Raw genomic sequence first — 15635 nt, 5'->3', positions numbered from 1 at the left:
TGTGTCTGGGTGTGTCTGTGTGTGGGAGTGGAGTATCAGGGGAGCTGGTCGGGTCCAGGTGAGTGTGTCTGGGTGTGTCTGTGTTGGGAGTGGAGTATCAGGGGAGCTGGTCGGGTCCAGGTGAGTGTGTCTGGGTGTGTCTGGGTGTGGGAGTGGAGTATCAGGGGAGCTGGTCGGGTCCAGGTGAGTGTGTCTGTGTGTGGGAGTGGAGTATCAGGGGAGCTGGTCGGGTCCAGGTGAGTGTATCTGGGTGTGGGAGTGAGTATCAGGGAGCTGGTCGGGTCCAGGTAGTGTGTCTGGGTGTGTCTGTGTGTGGGAGTGGAGTATCAGGAGCTGGTCGGGTCCAGGTGAGTGTGTCTGTGTGTGGGAGTGGAGTATCAGGGAGCTGGTCGGGTGCAGGTGAGTGTGTCTGGGTGTGTCTGTGTGTGGGAGTGGAGTATCAGGGGAGCTGGTCGGGTCCAGGTGAGTGTGTCTGGGTGTGTCTGTGTGTGGGAGTGGAGTATCAGGGGAGCTGGTCGGGTCCAGGTGAGTGTGTCTGGGTGTGTCTGTGTGTGGGAGGAGTATCAGGGGAGCTGGTCGGGTCCAGGTGAGTGTGTCTGGGTGTGTCTGTGTGTGGGAGTGGAGTATCAGGGGAGCTGGTCGGGTCCAGGTGAGTGTGTCTGTGTGTGGGAGTGGAGTATCAGGGGAGCTGGTCGGGTCCAGGTGAGTGTGTCTGGGTGTGTCTGTGTGTGGGAGTGGAGTATCAGGGGAGCTGGTCGGGTGCAGGTGAGTGTGTCTGGGTGTGTCTGTGTGTGGGAGTGGAGTATCAGGGGAGCTGGTCGGGTGCAGGTGAGTGTGTCTGGGTGTGTCTGGGTGTGGGAGTGGAGTATCAGGGGAGCTGGTCGGGTCCAGGTGAGTGTGTCTGGGTGTGGGAGTGGAGTATCAGGGGAGCTGGTCGGGTCCAGGTGAGTGTGTCTGGGGTGTGTCTGTGTGTGGGAGTGGAGTATCAGGGGAGCTGGTCGGGTGCAGGTGAGTGTGTCTGGGGTGTGTCTGTGTGTGGGAGTGGAGTATCAGGGGAGCTGGTCGGGTCCAGGTGAGTGTGTCTGGGTGTGTCTGTGTGTGGGAGTGGAGTATCAGGGGAGCTGGTCGGGTCCAGGTGAGTGTGTCTGGGTGTGGCTGTGGGTGGGAGTGGAGTATCAGGGGAGCTGGTGGGTCCAGGTGAGTGTGTCTGGGTGTGTCTGGGTGTGGGAGTGGAGTATCAGGGAGCTGGTCGGGTCCAGGTGAGTGTGTCTGGGTGTGTCTGTGTGTGGGAGTGGAGTATCAGGGGAGCTGGTCGGGTCCAGGTGAGTGTGTCTGGGTGTGTCTGTGTGTGGGAGTGGAGTATCAGGGGAGCTGGTCGGGTCCAGGTGAGTGTGTCTGGGTGTGGGAGTGGAGTATCAGGAGCTGGTCGGGTCCAGGTGAGTGTGTCTGTGTGTGGGAGTGGAGTATCAGGGGAGCTGGTCGGGTCCAGGTGAGTGTGTCTGGGTGTGGGAGTGGAGTATCAGGGGAGCTGGTCGGGTCCAGGTGAGTGTGTCTGGGTGTGTCTGTGTGTGGGAGTGGAGTATCAGGGGAGCTGGTCGGGTCCAGGTGAGTGTGTCTGGGTGTGTCTGGGTGTGGGAGTGGAGTATCAGGGGAGCTTGGTCGGGTGCAGGTGAGTGTGTCTGGGTGTGTCTGTGTGTGGGAGTGGAGTATCAGGGGAGCTGGTCGGGTCCAGGTGAGTGTGTCTGGGTGTGTCTGGGTGTGGGAGTGGAGTATCAGGGGAGCTGGTCGGGTCCAGGTGAGTGTGTCTGGGTGTGTCTGTGTGTGGGAGTGGAGTATCAGGGGAGCTGGTCGGGTCCAGGTGAGTGTGTCTGGGTGTGTCTGTGTGTGGGAGTGAGTATCAGGGGAGCTGGTCGGGTGCAGGTGAGTGTGTCTGGGTGTGTCTGGGTGTGGGAGTGGAGTATCAGGGGAGCTGGTCGGGTGCAGGTGAGTGTGTCTGGGTGTGTCTGTGTGTGGGAGTGGAGTATCAGGGGAGCTGGTCGGGTCCAGGTGAGTGTGTCTGGGTGTGTCTGTGTGTGGGAGTGGAGTATCAGGGGAGCTGGTCGGGTGCAGGTGGAGTGTGTCTGGGTGTGGGAGTGGAGTATCAGGGGAGCTGGTCGGGTGCAGGTGAGTGTGTCTGGGTGTGTCTGTGTGTGGGAGTGGAGTATCAGGGGGAGCTGGTCGGGTGCAGGTGAGTGTGTCTGGGTGTGTCTGGGTGTGGGAGTGGAGTATCAGGGGAGCTGGTCGGGTCCAGGTGAGTGTGTCTGGGTGTGTCTGTGTGTGGGAGTGGAGTATCAGGGGAGCTTGGTCGGGTCCAGGTGAGTGTGTCTGGGTGTGTCTGTGTGTGGGAGTGGAGTATCAGGGGAGCTGGTCGGGTCCAGGTGAGTGTGTCTGGGTGTGTCTGTGTGTGGGAGTGGAGTATCAGGGGAGCTGGTCGGGTCCAGGTGAGTGTGTCTGTGTGTGGGAGTGGAGTATCAGGAGCTGGTCGGGTCCAGGTGAGTGTGTCTGGGTGTGTCTGTGTGTGGGAGTGGAGTATCAGGGGAGCTGGTCGGGTGCAGGTGAGTGTGTCTGGGTGTGTCTGTGTGTGGGAGTGGAGTATCAGGGGAGCTGGTCGGGTCCAGGTGAGTGTGTCTGGGTGTGGAGTGGAGGTATCAGGGGAGCTGGTCGGGTCCAGGTGGAGTGTGTCTGGGTGTGTCTGTGTGTGGGAGTGGAGTATCAGGGGAGCTGGTCGGGTCCAGGTGAGTGTGTCTGGGTGTGTCTGTGTGTGGGAGTGGAGTATCAGGGGAGCTGGTCGGGTCCAGGTGAGTGTGTCTGGGGTGTGTCTGTGTGTGGGAGTGGAGTATCAGGGGGAGCTGGTCGGGTCCAGGTGAGTGTGTCTGGGTGTGGGAGTGGAGTATCAGGGGAGCTGGTCGGGTCCAGGTGAGTGTGTCTGGGTGTGTCTGGGTGTGGGAGTGGAGTATCAGGGGAGCTGGTCCGGGTCCAGGTGAGTGTGTCTGGGTGTGTCTGGGTGTGGGAGTGGAGATCAGGGGAGCTGGTCGGGTCCAGGTGAGTGTGTCTGTGTGTGGGAGTGGAGTATCAGGGAGCTGGTCGGGTCCAGGTGAGTGTGTCTGGGTGTGTCTGGGTGTGGGAGTGAGTATCAGGGGAGCTGGTCGGGTCCAGGTGAGTGTGTCTGGGTGTGGGAGTGGAGTATCAGGGGAGCTGGTCGGGTCCAGGTGAGTGTGTCTGTGTGTGGGAGTGGAGTATCAGGGAGCTGGTCGGGTCCAGGTGAGTGTGTCAGGGTGTGTCTGTGTGTGGGAGTGGAGTATCAGGGGAGCTGGTCGGGTGCAGGTGAGTGTGTCTGTGTGTGGGAGTGAGTATCAGGAGCTGGTCGGGTCCAGGTGAGTGTGTCTGGGTGTGTCTGTGTGTGGGAGTGGAGTATCAGGGAGCTGGTCGGGTGCAGGTGAGTGTGTCTGTGTGTGGAGTGGAGTATCAGGGGAGCTGGTCGGGTCCAGGTGAGTGTGTCTGGGTGTGTCTGTGTGTGGGAGTGGAGTATCAGGGGAGAGCTGGTCGGGTCCAGGTGAGTGTGTCTGGGGTGTGTCTGTGTGTGGGAGTGGAGTATCAGGGGAGCTGGTCGGGTCCAGGTGAGTGTGTCTGGGGTGTGTCTGTGTGTGGGAGTGGAGTATCAGGGGAGCTGGTCGGGTCCAGGTGAGTGTGTCTGGGTGTGTCTGTGTGTGGGAGTGGAGTATCAGGGAGCTGGTCGGGTCCAGGTGAGTGTGTCTGGGTGTGTCTGGGTGTGGGAGTGGAGTATCAGGGGAGCTGGTCGGGTGCAGGTGAGTGTGTCTGTGTGTGGGAGTGAGTATCAGGGGAGCTGGTCGGGTCCAGGTGAGTGTGTCTGTGTGTGGGAGTGGAGTATCAGGGAGCTGGTCGGGTGCAGGTGAGTGTGTCTGGGTGTGGGAGTGGAGTATCAGGGGAGCTGGTCGGGTCCAGGTGAGTGTGTCTGGGTGTGTCTCGTGTGGGAGTGGAGTATCAGGGGAGCTGGTGGGTGCAGGTGAGTGTGTCTGGGTGTGTCTGTGTGTGGGAGTGAGTATCAGGGAGCTGGTCGGGTCCAGGTGAGTGTGTCTGGGTGTGGGAGTGAGTATCAGGGGGAGCTGGTCGGGTCCAGGTGAGTGTGTCTGGGTGTGTCTGTGTGTGGGAGTGGGTATCAGGGGAGCTGGTCGGGTCCAGGTGAGTGTCTGGGTGTGTCTGTGTGTGGGAGGAGTATCAGGGGAGCTGGTCGGGTGCAGGTGAGTGTGTCTGGGGTGTGGGAGTGGAGTATCAGGAGCTGGTCGGTCCAGGTGAGTGTGTCTGGGGTGTGTCTGTGTGTGGGAGTGGAGTATCAGGGGAGCTGGTCGGGTGCAGGTGGGTGTGTCTGGGTGTGTCTGTGGGGAGTGGAGTATCAGGGGAGCTGGTTCGGGGTAGTGTGTCTGGTGTGTCTGGGTGTGGGAGTGGAGTATCAGGAGGAGCTGGTGGGTCCAGGTGAGTGTGTCTGGGTGTGGGAGTGAGTATCGGGGAGCTGGTGGGGTGCAGGTGAGTGTGTCTGGGTGTGTCTGTGGGGTGGAGTATCAGGGGAGCTGGTCGGGTCCAGGTGAGTGTGTCTGGGTGTGGGAGTGAGTATCAGGGAGCTGGTCGGGTCCAGGTGAGTGTGTCTGGGTGTGTCTGTGTGTGGGAGTGGAGTATCAGGGGAGCTGGTCGGGTGCAGGTGAGTGTGTCTGTGTGTGGGAGTGGAGTATCAGGGGAGCTGGTCGGGTGCAGGTGAGTGTGTCTGGGTGTGTCTGTGTGTGGGAGTTGAGTATCAGGGAGCTGGTCGGGTCCAGGTGAGTGTCTGGGTGTGTCTGTGTGTGGGAGTGGAGTATCAGGGGAGCTGGTCGGGTGCAGGTGAGGTGTCTGTGTGTGGGAGTGGAGTATCAGGGGAGTGTCGGGTGCAGGTGAGTGTGTCTGGGTGTGTCTGTGTGTGGGAGTGGAGTATCAGGGGAGCTGGTCGGGTCCAGGTGAGTGTGTCTGGGTGTGGGAGTGGAGTATCAGGGGAGCTGGTCGGGTCCAGGTGAGTGTGTCTGGGTGTGTCTGTGTTGTAACGGTTTTGACTTGAGGTTATTTATAGGGGTGCCAGGTAGGTTGTGCCCACCAGAGAAAGCATGGGTTTCTCCTTTTAGTTTGGGAGGGGAATGAGTCCCATCTGGTCCGTCAAGTCACACTCAATACAAAGGACTTATGTAAAAGTCAAGATGGAAATATACTTTTCATAAACCCCTTTAAAACCTTGGAAAGAACTTCAAACAAGTGTATTCTTTTACGTGGTTGTATTAACAACATAAATGATCACCCACACCCACACACAACAATATAACAAAATCACTGCACTTATGTTCATTTAGAAATGTCTGTACCTCGGGCATAAAAAGAGTCCAGCCCGGTAAATAAGTTCAGTGACTCAAGTGGCCTTAGTCCCGCAACGCTTGTCCGCAAGCATACCTCCCAGTATATTCATACCAAAATAACACTTATTTTGTAACACAACTATGCGACAAAGACTACCCAAAAGAATAATACGCCCTCACAACTCACATACATCACAGTATACAATCACCCCAAACAAATGAAATACCGCTACAACAAGCTGTAGTCGTCAGTCAGTAGACAATCCGGCCAGACAGCTCTCCAGCGGAGAAAAGGCCACGAAAACCAACGGAGAGTGTAGTCCAAGACGCACAGAGTGGATCCAACCTGCAAACTCGCTAAGGCACAAAACACGTAAGGCAACAAAAACAAACGCAATAGGCGAAGCTTCATCAACTGGAAGGTCGTCCACATACCTCATTCATGTCTCAATCACCACTTTATCTTTGCGCAGCTGATGCTGGCGATTTAATGAGGAATTAAAGGGAAGCGCCTCTATTAGAAGGGAGGGAAGCACTGAGACGGTTCAGAAGCATTCAGGGCCGCGCACACCCCTCCCTGGAAAAAGCCGACATTGTCGGGAAGGCAGATTTGGTCGGGAAACCGAGAAAGGTCCTATCACTTTCCTCACAAAAATATTCATTACCTTGCGCGCCCAATCCTCCACCTCAGCCGAGGGTGGTAACAGGCCTTGAAGGCGTGAGACATGGACAACGCGCATATCTTCACCTGAGTCCTCTTTCACCACTCGGTAGTTCAGCAGGGGCCCATCTGCTCCACAATCCTATATGGTCCTTTGCCATTTAGGAGCGCAGCTTGGCACGAGAAGAATTGTTCAGCTTTGAGCCGGATGAGAGCGAAGCCACACCCGATCACGAAGCCGGAACTGCAATGTCTCGGCCTGTTCTTATCATAATTTCTTTCTGCTTGAGTCGAGCCTGGATGCAGCTCCCGAGACAAGAGCCCTACGGCCGTGGGAGATGGATACCTGGCAATACAGCAAGCAGCGCCTGGAGTAAGCTGGCTGGGGCTGTAGCACCATATCCAAGGGTCCCCGGAGGAGACGACTGAGGTCTCAGCTCTGCAGGTGTGACTCCAGTGGACCTCTTGCACAGCAGAATTCAGGCAAACCGAAACTCGTGGAAGGTGCTTGTCCCAGTGTTTGTGCTGGGTCCCTACATAGGAAGCAACCATTGTCTTCCCAAGGTTCGACTCCCTCTCAGCGAGGTTGGTCTGTGGGGTGATAGCTGTGGTCAAAACTTCTGCCTCAGGTATCCATCTTTGGCAGGTCCCGAAGAGATCAGAGACAAATTGGGAACCCCGATCAGACAGGATGTAATCAGGCACTCCCCAGCGTAGTCAGATTTTTCGTGAAGGGGATGTTAGAGACGGCCCTCGCTGTGGCCTGGACGCAGGGGCAAAGAGCCCAACCCACTTGGAATAGTAATCAACAAAACAAGCATGTACACATTCTGATTGGAGCTTCAGAAAATGGACCCATCAAATCCACCCTCCAACATTTCCCAAGGTCGGGTAACTACAGTTTGCTGCAACTTGCCAGCAGGTTTTCCACCTTCTGGTTTGTACATTTGACAAACCTGACAGTTTTGGATATGTGACTTACATCCATGCTCAGATGTGGCCAGTACAGTAATGCTTGCAAACGTTTGTAGGTTTGAACCTGCCCAAATGACCGAGCATTTAGATTCCCAGGGCTCTGGCCCAAATCAACTCCATTATTTCCATTCACATTATGATTTGTATTGTTGGCTCGGTAGTCAGAATGGCCTGTGTATTCCTATTGACAGGTAGGATATGGATGAACATTTTCTTGTAGTGAATCCATTATTTTAATTCCACTCAAAAGATTTGCTTTGGTTAGTTCTCAATGTTGAAGTCCCATCTGGGGTGCCATTTTTATGTAAGTTTTTGACTTGAGGTTATTTATAGGGGGTGCCAGGTAGGTTGTGCCTCACCAGAGAAAGCATGGGTTTCTCCTTTTAGTTTGGGAGGGAATGAGTCCCATCTGGTCCGTCTGTCACACCAATACAAAGGACTTATGTAAAAGTCAAGATGGAAATATACTTTTCATAAACACTCTACTAAAACCTTGGAAAGAACTTCAAACAAGTGTATTCTTTGCGTGGTTGCTATTAACAACATAAATGATCACACACCCACACACAACAGAATATAACAATCACTGCACTTATGTTCATTTAGAAATGTCCTGTACCTCGGGCATAAAAAGAGTCCAGCCCGGTAAATAAGTTCAGTGACTCAAGTGGCCTTAGTCCCAACGCTTTGTCCGTGATAACCCCAGTATATTCATACACTCAAAATAACACTTATTTTGTAACACAACATAAAGCGTATCAAAGACTACCCAAAGAATAATACGTCCTCACAACTACACAACTCACGGTATACACACCCCAAACAAATGAAAAACCACAAAAAGTTGTAGTCAGTCGGTCAGTCAGACAATCTGGCCAACAGCTCTCCAGCGGAGAAAAGGCCACGAAAACCAACGGAAGAGTGAAAGTCCACAGACGCACAGAGTGGATCCAATCTGTAAACTTTGCGCTGAAGGCTACAAAAACACACTGCAAGGCAACAAAACAAACGTAATGGCGACTTCAGCGAACTAAGTCGTCCACATCCTCATTCATGTCTCAATGACCACTTTATCTTTGCGCAGCTGATGCTGGCTATTTAATGAGGAATTAAAGGAAGCGACTTATTAGAAGGAGAAGCACTGAGACGGTTCAGAAATATTCAGGGCCGGCAGTGTGTGGGAGGGAGTATCAGGAGCTGGTCGGGTGCAGGTAGAGTGTGTCTGGGTGTGTCTGGGTGTGGGAGTGGAGTATCAGGGAGCTGGTCGGAGTCCAGGTGAGTGTGTCTGGGGTGTGTGTGTGTGTGGGAGTGGAGTATCAGGGGAGCTGGTCGGGTCCAGGTAGTGTGTCTGGGTGTGCCTGGGTGTGGAGTGGAGTATCAGGGGGAGCTGGTCGGGTCCAGGTGAGTGTGTCTGGGGTGTGGGAGTGGAGTATCAGGGGAGCTGGTCGGGTCCAGGTGAGTGTGTTCTGGGTGTGTGTGTGTGTGGGAGTGAGTATCAGGGAGCTGGTCGGGTCCAGGTGAGTGTGTCTGGGGTGTGTCTGTGTGTGGGTGGAGTATCAGGGAGCTGGTCAGGTCCAGGTGAGTGTGTCTGTGCGGGGAGGAGTAATGAGGGGAGCTGGTCGGGTCCAGGGTGAGTGTGTCTGGGTGTCTGTGTGGGAGTGGAGTATCAGGGGAGCTGGTCGGGTCCAGGTGAGTGTGTCTGTGTGCGGGAGTGGAGTATCAGGGGAGCTGGTCGGAGTCCAGGTGAGTGTGTGCTGGGTGTGGGAGGAGTATCAGGGGAGCTGGTCGGGTCCAGGTGAGTGTGTCTGGGTGTGTCTGGGTGGCAGGGAGTATCAGGGAGCTGGTCGGGTGCAGGTGAGTGTGCGGGTGTGTCTGGCTGTGGGAGTGGAGTATCAGGGGAGCTGGTCGGGTCCAGGTGAGTGTGTCTGGGTGTGGAGTGGAGTATCAGGGGAGCTGGTCGGGTGCAGGTGAGTGTGTCTGGGTGTGTCTGGGTGTGGGAGTGGAGTATCAGGGAGCTGGTCGGGTCCAGGTGAGTGTGTCTGGGTGTGGGAGTGGAGTATCAGGGGAGCTGGTGGGTCCAGGTGAGTGTGTCTGGGGTGTGTCTGTGTGTGGGAGTGGAGTATCAGGGAGCTGGTCGGGTCCAGGTGAGTGTGTACTGGGTGCTCTGTGTGTGGGAGTGGAGTATCAGGGGAGCTGGTCGGGTCCAGGTGAGTGTGTCTGTGTGTGGGGTAGGAGTATCAGGGAGCTGGTGGTGCAGGTGAGTGTGTCTGGGTGTGTCTGTGTGTGGGAGTGGAGTATCAGGGGAGCTGGTGGTCCAGGTGAGTGTGTCTGGGTGTGGGAGTGGAGTATCAGGTGAGCTGGTCGGGTCCAGGTGAGTGTGTCTGTGTGTGTCTGTGTGGGGAGGGAGTATCAGGGGAGCTGGTGGGTGCAGGTGAGTGTGTCTGGGTGTGTCTGTGTGGGAGTGGAGTATCAGGGGACTGGTGGTGCAGGTGAGTGTGTCTGGGTGTGGGGAGTGAGTATCAGGAGCTGGTCGGTCCAGGTGAGTGTGTGCTGGGTGTGTCTTGTGTGGGAGTGGAGTATCAGGGAGCTGGTCGGGTGCAGGTGAGTGTGTCTGGTGTGTCTGTGTGGGAGTGAGTATCAGGGACTGGTCGGTGCAGGTGAGTGTGTCTGGGTGTGGGAGGAGTATCAGGGGAGCTGGTCGGGGTCCAGGTGAGTGTGTCTGGGTGTGGGAGTGGAGTATCAGGGAGCTGGTCGGGTGCAGGTGAGTGTGTCTGGGGTGTGTGGGAGTGGAGATCAGGGGAGCTGGTCGGTGCAGGTGAGTGTGTCTGGTGTGTCTGTGTGTGGGAGGAGTATCAGGGGAGCCGGTCGGGTTCCAGGTGAGTGTGTCTGGGTGTGTGTCTGTGTGTGGGAGTGGAGTATCAGGGGAGCTGGTCGGGTGTAGGTGAGTGTGTCTGGGTGTGGAGTTGAGTATCAGGAGCTGGTGGTCCAGGTGAGTGTGTCTGGGTGTGTCTGTGTGTGGGAGTGGAGTATCAGGGGGAGCTGGTCGGTGCAGGTAGTGTGTCTGGGTGTGTCGTGTGTGGGAGTGAGTATCAGGGGAGCTGGTCGGGTGCAGGTGAGTGTGTCTGGGTGTGGAGTGGAGTATCAGGGGAGCTGGTCGGGTCCAGGTGAGTGTGTCTGGGTGTGTCTGGGGTGTGGGAGGAGTATCAGGGAGCTGGTCGGGTCCAGGTGAGTGTGTCTGTGTGTGGGAGTGGAGTATCAGGGGAGCTGGTCGGGTCAGGTGAGTGTGTCTGGGTGTGTCTGGGTGTGGGAGTGAGTATCAGGGGAGCTGGTCGGGTGCAGGTGAGTGTGTCTGGGTGTGGGAGTGGAGATCAGGGAGCTGGTCGGGTCCAGGTGAGTGTGTCTGGGTGTGTCTGTGTGTGGGAGTGGAGTATCAGGGAGCTGGTCGGGTCCAGGTGAGTTGTCTGGGTGTGTCTGTGTGTGGGGAGTGGAGTATCAGGGGAGCTGGTCGGGTCCAGGTGAGTGTGTCGGGTGTGTCTGTGTGTGGAGTGGAGTATCAGGGGAGCTGGTCGGGTCCAGGTGAGTGTGTCGGGTGTGGGAGTGGAGTATCAGGGGAGCTGGTCGGGTGCAGGTGAGTGTGTCTGGGTGTGGTCTGTGTGTGGGAGTGAGTATCAGGGGAGCTGGTGGTCCAGGAGTAGGTGTGTCTGGGGTGTGGGAGTGGAGTATCAGGGGAGCTGGTCGGGTCCAGGTGAGTGTGTCTGGGTGTGTCTGTGTGTGGGAGTGGAGTATCAGGGGAGCTGGTCGGGTCCAGGTGAGTGTGTCTGGGGTGTGTCTGGGTGTGGGAGTGGAGTATCAGGGGAGCTGGTGGTGCAGGTGAGTGTGTCTGGTGTGTCTGGGTGTGGGAGTGGAGTATCAGGGAGCTGGTCGGGTGCAGGTGAGTGTGTCTGGATGTGGGAGTGGAGTATCAGGGGAGCTGGTCGGGTGCAGGTGAGTGTGTCTGGGTGTGGGAGTGAGTATCAGGGAGCTGGTCGGGTGCAGGTGAGTGTGTCTGGGTGTGTCTGGGTGTGGGAGTGGAGTATCAGGGGAGCTGGTGGGTCCAGGTGAGTGTGTCTGTGTGGAGTGGAGTATCAGGGGAGCTGGGTCGGGTGCAGGTGAGTGTGTCTGGGTGTGTCTGGGTGTGGGAGTGGAGTATCAGGGAGCTGGTGGGTCCAGGTGAGTGTGTCTGGGTGTGGAGTGGAGTATCAGGGAGCTGGTGGGTCCAGGTGAGTGTGTCTGGGTGTGTCTGTGTGTGGGAGTGAGTATCAGGGGAGCTGGTCGAGTCCAGGTGAGTGTGTCTGGGTGTGTCTGGGTGTGGGAGTGGAGTATCAGGGGAGCTGGTCGGGTGCAGGTGAGTGTGTCTGGGTGTGTCTGTGTGCGGGAGTGGAGTATCAGGGGAGCTGGTCGGGTCCAGGTGAGTGTGTCTGGTGTGTCTGGGTGTGGGAGTGGAGTATCAGGGGAGCTGGTCGGGTCCAGGTGAGTGTGTCTGGGTGTGGGAGTGGAGTATCAGGGGAGCTGGTCGGGTGCAGGTGAGTGTGTCTGGGTGTGTCTGTGTGTGGAGTGAGTATCAGGGAGCTGGTCGGGTCCAGGTGAGTGTGTCTGGGTGTGTCTGTGTGTGGGAGTGGAGTATCAGGGGAGCTGGTCGGGTCCAGGTGAGTGTGTCTGGGTGTGTCTGTGTGTGGGAGTGGAGTATCAGGGGAGCTGGTCGGGTGCAGGTGAGTGTGTCTGGGTGTGTCTGTGTGTGGGAGTGGGAGTATCAGGGGAGCTGGTCGGGTCCAGGTGAGTGTGTCTGGGTGTGGGAGGGTATCAGGGGAGCTGGTTGGGTGAGGTGAGTGTGTCTGGGTGTGGGGTGAGTATCAGGGAGCTTGGTCGGGTGCAGGTGAGTGTGTCTGGGTGTGTCTGTGTGTGGGAGTGGAGTATCAGGGAGCTGGTCGGGTGCAGGTGAGTGTGTCTGGGTGTGTCTGTGTGTGGGAGGAGTACTCAGGGAGCTGGGTCGGGTGTAGGTGAGTGTGTCTGGGTGTGTCTGTGTGTGGGAGTGGAGTATCAGGGAGCTGGTCGGTCCAGGTGAGGTGTCTGGGTGTGTCTGGGTGTGGGATGGGAGTATCAGGGGAGCTGGTCGGGTGCAGGTGAGTGTGTCTGGGTGTGTCTGCGTGTGGGGAGTGGAGGTATCAGGGGAGCTGGTCGGGTCCAGGTGAGTGTGTCTGGGTGTGTCTGTGTGTGGGAGTGAGGTCCAGGGAGCTGGTCGGGTCCAGGTGAGTGTGTCTGGGTGTGTCTGTGTGGAGTGGAGTATCAGGAGCTGGTCGGTTCAGGTGAGTGTGTCTGGGTGTGGCAGTGGAGTATCAGGGAGCTGGTCGGGTGCAGGTGAGTGTGTCTGGGTGTGTCTGTGTGTGGGAGTGGAGTATCAGGGGAGCTGGTCGGGTCCAGGTGAGTGTGTCTGGGTGTGCTGGGTGTGGGAGTGGAGTATCAGGGGAGCTGGTCGGGTCCCAGGTGAGTGTGTCTGGGTGTGGGAGTGGAGTATCAGGGGAGCTGGTCGGGTGCAGGTGAGTGTGTCTGTGTGGGAGTGGAGTATCAGGGAGCTGGTCGGGTCCAGGTGAGTGTGTCTGGGTGTGTCTGTGTGTGGGAGTGAGTATCAGGGGAGCTGGTCGGGTCCAGGTGAGTGTGTCTGGGTGTGGGAGTGGAGTATCAGGGGAGCTGGTCGGGTCCAGGTGAGTGTGTCTGGGCGTGTCTGTGTGTGGGAGTGGAGTATCAGGAGCTGGTCGGTGCAGGTGAGTGTGTCTGGGTGTGGGAGTGGAGTATCAGGGGAGCTGGTCGGGTCCAGGTGAGTGTGTCTGGGTGTGTCTGGGTGTGGGAGTGGAGTATCAGGGGGAGCTGGCCGGGTCCAGGTGAGTGTGTCTGGGTGTGTCTGGGTGTGGGAGTGGAGTATCAGGGGAGCTGGTCGGGTCCAGGTGAGTGTGTGCTGGGTGTGGGAGTGGAGTATCAGGGGAGCTGGTCGGGTCCAGGTGAGTGTGTCTGGGTGTGTCTGTGTGTGGGAGTGGAGTATCAGGGGAGCTGGTCGGGTCCAGGTGAGTGTGTCTGGGGTGTGTCTGTGTGTGGGAGTGGAGTATCAGGGGAGCTGGTCGGGTCCAGGTGAGTGTGTCTGTGTGTGGGAGTGGAGTATCAGGGGAGCTGGTCGGGTCCAGGTGAGTGTGTCTGTGTGTGGGAGTGGAGTATCAGGGGACTGTATTTGTAATACATCTGTAGTGGCTGTTTCAAGGATGTTTACATGTCTGACTGTGCAATCAGTGTTTGTTTTGTCTTTGTGTGTGTGTGTGTATTCCGTGTGTGTATTCCGTGTGTGTGTGTGTGTGTATATATATGGGTCAGGGTTCATGGTCCATAGTCCTAGGGGTGAGAGGTCAGTGCCTCCAGGACTTATGGCTGAGGACACACACACACGCTGCGTTGATGCGTATCAGCCTCCATGCTGTCTTCTCCTTGAACTTGGTGAGCGCGCGCACGTAGGTGTGTGTGTGTTGGTGCAGTAGGAATTCCAGTGACGGCTGTCGATGCCGGCGGCACCCTGACTTGGCCCTCCCCAGCCCCCTCCCCCAGCCCCAGCTCCCCACGGGGCTGTGGTCCGCGGCAGGTGGTCTCTAGAAGAACTGTTTTCCCGGGACGTTGTCTATCTTCACCTCTGGTAGAACCTCCACCTCGAGTTCGCCTCGCATGTCCGTGGCCTTGGTCAGAGTTGCCCAACCACACGGTGATGCTGTCGCACACTGAGTATCTCTCCCCTGTGCACAGGCTGCCCCCGCCCTCGCCTCTCACCCTCACCCCTCCAACCTCCCCTCTTCATCTCGTCTCCCACCCAGGGTGTGGTGAGAGAGGGGGCGTTGCGAAGACGACGCGCTGGTGAGGAGCGTGCACCCCCGCCTGAACCGTTTGGGGTCCACTCCGGGATGGAGGGGTGAGAGGAGGAGCCTGTCTCAGAGAGTCCCAGGGAAGAACTCCGGTCCTGGGGTAGAGAGGGCTGGCCTGTGGGCATGTCTGGTCCGGCTGGGCTCTGCTGAGTCTCCCTTGCCTGCTGCGGCTGCTCCTGCTGAGCTGACACTGAGAGGCGGGCGTCGCTTCTGTTTCTGCTCTGCCATTGGCCGCTGTGTGGTGTTCTGCACTGTAGTTGGCTGCCACCGGGCCCAGGGCCCCTTCCATATTCAGTACAGCCTGGATGCCGATCAGCAGGAGCACCAACAGCAACGACCTCATGGGCACACGTCCTGTCAACAAAAACACATGTCCTGTCAACAACAACATTATCAACATCAACAACAACATCAACACACATTCTGTAAACATCAACACATGGCCTGTCAATGTCAACACTACGCATGTCAACACAATACATTTCCTGTCAACAACACACGTTTGTCAACAACAACACACGTTCTGTCAACAACAACTTTATCAACATCAACAACAAAACAACATCATCAGCAGATATCTACACCCAATTTCGCACTTTTTCCTATTTTTGTTGCCCTTACAACCTGGAATTAAAATGGGATTTTTGGGAGTTTGTATAATTTGATTTAACAATGCCTAACACTTCGAAGATGCAAAATATTTTTTCTTGTGAAACAAACAAGAAATAAGACAAAAAAACAGAAAACTTGAGCGTGCATAACTATTCACCCCCCAAAGTCAATACTTTGCAGAGCCACCTTTTGCAGCAATTACAGCTGCAAGTCTCTTGGGGTATGTCTCTATAAGCTTGGCACATCTAGCCACTGAGATTTTTGCTCATTCTTCAAGGCAAAACTGTTCCAGCTCCTTCAAGTTGAACGGGTTCCGCTGGTGTACAGCAATCTTTAAGTCATACCACAGATTCTCAATTGATTGAAGTCTGGGCTTTGACAAGGCCACTCCAAGACATTTAAATATCTTCCTTAAACCACTTGAGTGTTGCTTTTTAGCAGTATGCTTAGGGTCATTGTCCTGCTGGAAGGTGAACCTCCGTCCCAGTCTCAAATCTCTGGAAGACTGAAACAGGTTTCCTAAATAATTTCTGTGTATTTAGTTTCATCCATCATTCCTTCACTCTGACCAGTTTCCCAGTCCCTGCCGATGAAAAACTTATCCCCACAGCATGATGCTGCCACCACCATGCTTCACTGTGGGGATGGTGTTCTCTCGGGGTGATGAGAGTTGTTGGGTTTGCGTACCAGACATAGCATTTTCCTTGATGGCAAAAAAGCCAACTTTAGTCTCACCTGACCAGAGTACCATCTTCCATATGTCTGGGGAGTCTCCCCGCGCGTCTTTGCCGAACACCAAACGTGTTTTCTTATTTTTATCTTTAAGCAATGGCTTTTTCTGGCCACTCTTCCATAAAGCCCAGCTCTGTGGAGTGTACGGCTTAAAGTGGTCCTGGTGGACAGACACTCCAATCTTCACTGTGGAGCTTTGCAGCTCCTTCAGGGTTATCTGGTCTCTTTGTTGCCTCTCTGATTAATGCCCTCCGCCTGGTGCGTGACTTTTGGTAGGCTGCCCTCTCTGGCAGG

At 56.2% G+C, this 15635-nt stretch overlaps 1 pseudogene; it reads right to left on the bottom strand.

Moving 5' to 3' along the window:
- Positions 1 to 13493: 13493 nt before the first annotated feature.
- LOC123488285 lies at positions 13494 to 15360 on the bottom strand (annotated as a pseudogene).
- Between the last annotated feature and the right edge of the window lie 275 nt (positions 15361 to 15635).

This window comes from Coregonus clupeaformis, unplaced genomic scaffold (genome assembly GCF_020615455.1).
Source record: "Coregonus clupeaformis isolate EN_2021a unplaced genomic scaffold, ASM2061545v1 scaf2129, whole genome shotgun sequence".
Classification (NCBI taxonomy): domain Eukaryota; kingdom Metazoa; phylum Chordata; class Actinopteri; order Salmoniformes; family Salmonidae; genus Coregonus; species Coregonus clupeaformis.
Note: the sequence above shows the minus strand (reverse complement) of the source record. Positions and strands in the feature narration are given on the sequence as shown.